At 34.6% G+C, this 7500-nt stretch overlaps 1 protein-coding gene and 3 non-coding genes across 4 annotated transcripts in view; 1 reads left to right on the top strand and 3 right to left on the bottom strand.

The window, feature by feature from the left end:
- LOC149509075 (DNA-directed RNA polymerase subunit beta') overlaps positions 1–2198 on the bottom strand; it is an 8004-nt gene extending 5806 nt beyond the window's left edge. Inside the window, exon 1 of the mRNA XM_089757780.1 lies at positions 1–2198. This exon is cut by the window's left edge and continues 562 nt beyond it. The gene's annotated coding sequence lies outside the window, so the exon portion shown is untranslated.
- Positions 2199–4372: 2174 nt separating this feature from the next.
- On the top strand, positions 4373–4444 carry TRNAC-GCA (transfer RNA cysteine (anticodon GCA)). The gene has a single exon. It is a non-coding gene; the product is annotated as a tRNA-Cys (tRNA).
- Positions 4445–6807: 2363 nt separating this feature from the next.
- On the bottom strand, positions 6808–6881 carry TRNAD-GUC (transfer RNA aspartic acid (anticodon GUC)). The gene has a single exon. It is a non-coding gene; the product is annotated as a tRNA-Asp (tRNA).
- A 491-nt stretch (positions 6882–7372) lies between these two features.
- On the bottom strand, positions 7373–7456 carry TRNAY-GUA (transfer RNA tyrosine (anticodon GUA)). The gene has a single exon. It is a non-coding gene; the product is annotated as a tRNA-Tyr (tRNA).
- Between the last annotated feature and the right edge of the window lie 44 nt (positions 7457–7500).

The following is a 7500-nucleotide window of genomic DNA, read 5'->3' as shown; positions in this document are numbered from 1 at the left end:
CTGGAGCATTTTCAGGTTTAGGTATTGTTCCTCCAATGATCATAGTACCAAGTACTTCTTGGCGAGCTCTAATATGATCAGATTTATAAGTAAGCATTTCTTGTAAAATATGAGCAACACCAAATCCCTCTAGAGCCCAAACCTCCATTTCTCCTACCCGTTGTCCTCCTTGCTTGGACCTTCCTCTAAGTGGTTGTTGTGTAACAAGTGTATAATGTCCACTGGAACGCCCATGTATTTTATCATCAACTTGATGAATTAATTTCAAGATATAAGGTTTTCCTATTATAACAGGTTGTTCAAAAGGGTCCCCCGTTCTTCCATCAAATAGTCTGCTTTTTCCTGGATACTCGGGTTCAAATACCCATGGATTCGCTGTTTGCTTACCGGCTTCATATAATTCGGAAAACACTAGTTTTCTCGAAGCCTCTTGTTCATATCTCTCATCAAACGGTGCTATTCGATAATGTCTATCTAGTAGACTCCCTGCTAACCCAAGCGAGCATTCAAATATCTGTCCCACATTCATTCGTGAAGGGACTCCTAATGGGTTGAAGACCATATCAACAGGTCTTCCGTCTTGCAAATAAGGCATATCCTGTCTAGGTAAAATTTTGGAAATGATACCCTTATTTCCATGTCTTCCGGCTACTTTATCGCCTACTTTCATTTCGCGTTTCTGTGAAATATATACACGAATCGTTTCCGGATTATAACTAGAACCCCCTTTTTTCTGGATCCATCTCACATCGATGACTCGACCCCTCCCACCTATAGGTAATTTTAGACAAGTTTCCTTTGAAGTGGATACCTGAATCCCAAGTATGGCCCGTAATAATCTATCTTCTGGAGCATATGATGATTCTTTCGCCACCTGAGGCGTTAATTTACCTACTAAAATATCGCCCGTCTCCACCCAAGATCCCAGCATCACAATTCCATTTTTGTCTAAATTGCGGAGTAAATGGGCTTCTAGGTGCGATATTTCGTTAGTGATTCTTTCAGGACCTTGGCTTGTCACATGAGTCTGAATTTCATATTTTCGTATGTGAAAAGAAGTATAAATATCTTCATATACTAGACGCTCGCTAATGAGTACCGCATCCTCAAAATTGTAACCTTCCCATGGCATATAAGCTACTAATACGTTTTTGCCCAAAGCGAGTTCGCCACCAACCGTAGCGGCACCATCCGCTAAAATCTGTCCCTTTTTAATGCATTTACCCCGCTGAACCCGGGGAGTTTGATGCATACAAGTATTTTTGTTGGAACGTTGATACATAACTAATGGAATGCTTAGAGTATCCCCATTACCCGATAAAATAATCTTGTCAGTATCGGTAGAAATGATCTTTCCCTCTTGATCGGCTATAGCGGGAACCCCTGAATCTAGAGCCAATTGGCGTTCCAACCCAGTTCCAACAATGCACTTCTCGGAACGCGAAAGCGGAACTGCTTGGCGTTGCATATTAGAACTCATTAAAGCCCGATTCGCGTCATTATGCTCGATAAAAGGAATGAGGGAAGCTCCCATAGAAAAATATTGAAAAGGAAAAATACTTCGAAGATGAACTTGTTCCCATGCAATAGTCAGGAATTCTTGGCGGTATCGAGCCGGAACAACCTGTTCTTCCTGAATACCCTGATTCAAGGCCAAAGAATTTCCTGCCGCTACCATATAATATTCATCTCGACTTGGGGATAAATAAAGCATCTGTGCTTTTTTTGATCTCTCAAATATTTTATAAAATGGACTTTCTAGAGACCCCCAACGACCAATCCTGGCATGAATTGCTAAGGATCCAATAAGTCCAACATTGATTCCTTCAGACGTGTCAATTGGGCAAATGCGTCCATAGTAACTAGGATGGATATCTCGTATCCGAAAATTAGCAGTTCGCCCGGTCAATCCTCCGGGGCCCAAATAACTCAATTTTCTCCCATGAACTATTTGTGTCAATGGATTTGTTCGATCCAAAACTTGAGACAATGGGTGTAATCCGAAAAAGGATTCATAAGTGGTTGTTAATGGAGTCGAAGTTACCAAATTCTGAGGAGTCGGTATCAATTTATGCCTAATTGCTCCGCATATAGTTCCTCTAACTACATTTTCTAAACGAACCAGAGCCAATCCGAATTGATCTTGTAAGAGATCCGCTACAGAACGAATACGCTTATTTTTCAAATGATTCATATCGTCAAGTGTACCCATTCCAAATTTCATTCCAATCAAATGATCCGCAGCTGCCAATATATCTCGCGGTAACAAAAATGTATTGTTCTGAGGTATATTAAGATTCAGTCTCTGGTTCATATTTCGTCGACCAATCCTTCCTAATTCACATCTTTGCTGAAAGAATTTCTTTTGTAATTCCTTACACAAGGATTCAGAAAATACCGGATCCCCGCCTACACAAGAAAATTGTTGATAAAACTCCAAAATGGCATTTTCTTTTGACCCAATTTTTTTTTTTTCCTTATCGGTCAGGAAAGACAAGAAAATTTCAGGGTAGCAAACATTCTCTAGAATTTCTCTTAGATTCGAACCCATAGCTGATGATAGAACTAGAATAGATATTTTCTGTTTCCTACTTACACGAGCCCATATCCTTGCTTTTCTATCAATCTCTAATTCGAACCTCCCCCCCCAATCTGATATTATGGTACCAGTATAGACCGAAATTCCGTTAGGATCCAATTCTGATCGATAATAGATACCGGGGCTTTGCAATATTTGATTGATCACAATTCTGTATATTCCATTTACTATAGAAGTTCCGAGGGAGTTCATTAAAGGAATGTTTCCAATAAAAATTGTTTGTTCTTGCATATCCTTACTGGTTTTCAAAATTAATCCTGCGGATACATATAATTTAGAAGAATATGTGAGTGATTCATATACAGCATCCCTTTCTTTTATCAACGGTTCCACCAATTGATATGTTTCCACAAATAATTGAAATTCAATTTCTTGATCTGTATCTTCAATTTTTGGAAACTTATCAAGTTCTTCTGTTAAGCCCCGATCCATGAACCCACAAAATCCTTCAAATTGTATCTGATTCAACCCAGGTATTGTATACATTTCCCCATTTTCATTCCCGAGCATTTTGAATTTCCCATTTATCAAAAAAATCCCATTCTTTTCTCATTCTTCATCGAATCATATGAATCGATCTAATAATGATGGAATTGAATTTCTATTCTGTTTACTGAATCACATGAAATTTTATCTAACTCCATATACCATATAATATATATGGAATGTATGAAATGCGTATGAACGGAAGAAGAAAAATTATACTCAAATTTTAATTTATATTTATAACAAACAGCTACATAAAAGAATTGATAAATGCCATTTAGCCTTATGGAGTTTTGTATAGAATATCAAAAAAAAAAATAATAATTCAATTTCTACCATTATTATGATATTCCATATTCCAATCCGATTGAATACCAGAAAAATGAAATGAATTCCTGATTTGATCTGTTCGTTGAGATAAAGACAAAATAATCATAAAATATATATCGGGAGAGAGTTGATTTTTCTAGCACTTAATTTTTTCATAGATTCCATTGTTCTGTTCAAAAAATGATTCGCAGAGAAGAGAGATGTTTTTACCCATTTTTTAGTTTTTTATTTTTTAGTAGAATATTTAGAATATGATTGAAGTGCGTACGAAAAGAGGGCTTGTATTTATTAAACATATGCAGATATAGCATTTCTATTTATATATGTCTTTCCTCTTTTCTTTTTATTCCATTATAGCTCTCTAGTGGAGACAACACATGGCGTGCTCTATCAAAAATTCTATTTTTTCTTTAATTTTAATCTATTCAATGAAAAATTGAAACACGATAATTTCTTGCTGATTCCCTATGGACATCATATCTAGATAGATAAAATACCTCATTAGATAACTAGAGCTGTGTAACAACTTATGTTCGGGGGTTTACATAGACTCATAATTGCTGTTATATTATTATAATATAATTTATAATTATATAATTTATAATTGAAATTAAGAAAGTTTTTTTATTGAATTGAAAAATTGAAAAAAAAAATCAATACTAATTAGTTATGTATCCATTTTTATTTTCTTATACCATTAGAGAAAGACAAGTGAAGAAGAATCGTCCATAAATTTGCCGTCAATAGTTAATAGTTAATGGTTCCAATTTTTTTGTCCTGCATTTTTACTTTTGTAACTGAGAATCCACATTTTCTTTTTCAATAGAAAAGAAAAAAGAAAGGGAAAGTTTTTGTTTTTAGATATTGTGTGTCTTGAGATACTATAACCAATTGAAGGTATGGATCCAATCTAAAAATAAAAAGGGGATACTCTCATTTTTTTGTTTGTAGCCTTTTGGCGACATGGCCGAGCGGTAAGGCGGGGGACTGCAAATCCCTTATTCCCCAGTTCAAATCCGGGTGTCGCCTGATCAACAAAAAACGCGAAATCCTATATTCTGTTTTGCTGATATAACTCGACCAATTTTCTCCGGCAAAAACAAGTGTAAGAAAAGGACTCTTGATACTTTCTTGATTATAAACTTGATTATAAACTTCCGGAGGTTTTGTTTTCTAAAGTGTTGTAAATCCTTACGTCTAGGATTCAAGGAAAAACTAGAGTAGTGGAAGGGAATGAGTAAATCTTGATATGGTAGCCCCTCCCCTACTAATAGAGGGGCTACTATCGGAGTCTTGAATTAGATTGGATAACGGGAGTGTTTAATTAACTAATGAATGGTTGTAGAAGGGTTGGAAGATACTTTGTATACAGACTGATGAAAGTCTCTGAGTGTTCAGGCATCCAATCAATATTAGATTGGATGGATAATTGGCTTTTACTTAATAAGGGACACCAAAAGAAAGAAGAAGTCTTATTATTGCTACATGTGAGTAACATTCTTTTGATACTTCCAAAAGTGTTACTGCGTATTTTGCTTGTGCTTAATGGTTCTCGATTTTACTAGAAATCATATAAGAACTTGTTATAAGCGGATTTATTGAAGTGTTTCATCAACGGTGGTGTGTCAGAATTCCCTTTTCCTTTTGACTCTGCACCGGTAATTCCACTATTATTAGTGAACAATAATGGAAAAATTCCTTCCTATTTGTTTCATATTCATAGAAATTAGGGGACATAATACACATGGATATAGTAAGTCTTGCTTGGGCTGCTTTAATGGTAGTCTTTACATTTTCCCTTTCACTCGTAGTATGGGGAAGAAGTGGACTCTAGGGGTACTTCTAATTGGGTTGAGGAATCAAACCGTATCAATTGTTTTCTAGATCGTTTTGCAAAGCCTTTTTAACTATTTTATTAGTCTTCATTTCGAAATTCTTGGATTCTAGTGGAGTAATGTATTCTATGAATAATACCCTTTCAATCAAAATCAAACAAACATTTCAATAATTCCCATGTTCGTATTTCGAAAGTAAAAGGGATACGGATGATAGGCAATTTATTAAAAAAAAAAAAGAATTCTTCCTAAATTTTCTATTTTGATGAACCAGCTCTTACCAGAGTTATATATGGACAATGAGGGACAAGGAACCCCCCCCCCTTTTTTTTTTCTGTATTTGTTTGTTTTTATTTCCTTCCCTCTTTACTGTTACTGTTCAAAGAGAAAAAAAGTAGTTCTTTTATTTAATAAGATCTTGCCTTAGTGTAGTCACATATTGCACACTTACCCCCTGTTTTATTTATTATTTTAGGAATTTTATTTATGCCATGCTTTATTGACTCATTTCATATCATGGATCAAAGAAAAGAAGTTAAATTAAAAATCGGTTCCATGAAATGAAAGAATTAGAAAATCGTAAGACTTGCCTTTCAATTATTTCAGATTGATTGAAATCAACACAAATAAAATAGATCAAGCGAAGAAATAAAATTGAGATACTATGTACATTACATATATTTCATTACATATATTTAATTGATATCGACATGTATGAAGATACATATTGTAGATTCATCTATATTAAGCTTGTATCTTTATACATTACAATAATAGATATGGATAGTATGGTAGAAAGATTCATATTTTTTTTCTACCATACTATCGAGTTTGATAGGATACTGCTGATTCTAGTCCATTCATTTTATTTAATTTATTTAAGACGTGAAATTGGAATCCTTTTTTTCTTAAATCCTTGATAAAAAGTCAAGTTTCATTCAAATTAATCACTTTGACTGACAGTTTTTACGTATATTATAAGTAAAAAGGCGGTAGGAACTAGAATGAACAGCGCTGTAGCAATAAATGCGAGAATATTTACTTCCATAATTTCATTGTTTTTTTTACTTCGCAATAACTCGGGATTTAATCCCATAGAGATGATAAATTTGTCGCTTGTAAATTCAATGCGATGACTTACATTTCAATGACATCGAATCGGATCAATATCATGAATAACAATATCTAAGCTATCAAATCGATTCACCGTCGAGAATTGAATAGTATAACATAGGAAGCTCTTTTATCCACACCGAATACAAAATTGGATTCCTGGCCCAATCAAAAGAATTCCTTTCCTTTATTTCTATATATTCTTTTCCACTCTTTCTTTTCGATAATCTACCGCCTTCCTTGTACAATCATCTGATGATGTATCATCTGACTGCTTTTCCACTTTCACCGTTTACAAATAGTTTACAAATAAACCCCAACAAAAAATGGAAAGGAAAAAATAAATAAAAAAGGCTATCCTTGGGAATGAAATTCTTTCATTTGTATTCCCTTTCACAGAAAATGGAGGGATCAATTGATGTATTTTTTTTTTATTGTATCCGTCGGGACTGACGGGGCTCGAACCCGCAGCTTCCGCCTTGACAGGGCGGTGCTCTGACCAATTGAACTACAATCCCAGGGCAATAAAGAAAAGTGTACAGCATAGATATTCTTATGATTTCATTCAAGCCATTTTCTATTTAAATTTTAGATTCGAATCGCCGTGTTGTAACAAACAAAGGCGCGAGTGATATATTGATATCCATACGGGTATGCGCTTTAGTGAGAGCAACGCGGATTACTAGTTACTAGTAATCCTTTCGTTATTGCCAAATCGATCGATAATCAATTTTAAAATGAAAAAAAAAAAAGAGTCTTTTTTCTTTACTTTACTCTTTCTTTTCATTAAACTTTATACTTAATGATCCTGATATGAATCTAGATCATTATCAAGGTCAGAATTTATGGGAACAAATAAATAGAACAAATAAAAAACAAATAGCGGTAGGGATGGATATATCAGAAAATTGGACTTTTTTTATTCTTCCCTAATTTTTTTGTTTGGCTTTTCTGGAAAACAAAATACAAAAAAATGGGCATTTTATGTTATGGCGGATCAGCGAATTATTGGGCCGAGCTGGATTTGAACCAGCGTAGACATATTGCCAACGAATTTACAGTCCGTCCCCATTAACCGCTCGGGCATCGACCCAGGAAGAATCAATTATAGGTTTATTGATAATCCATGATCAACTT

Source organism: Durio zibethinus, unplaced genomic scaffold (genome assembly GCF_047325235.1).
Source record: "Durio zibethinus cultivar Kanyao isolate XHJ-2024 unplaced genomic scaffold, ASM4732523v1 HiC_scaffold_250, whole genome shotgun sequence".
NCBI classification, from domain to species: Eukaryota; Viridiplantae; Streptophyta; class Magnoliopsida; order Malvales; family Malvaceae; genus Durio; species Durio zibethinus.
The sequence above is the reverse complement of the archived record's forward strand: the minus strand, read 5'-3'. Positions and strand labels throughout refer to the sequence as shown.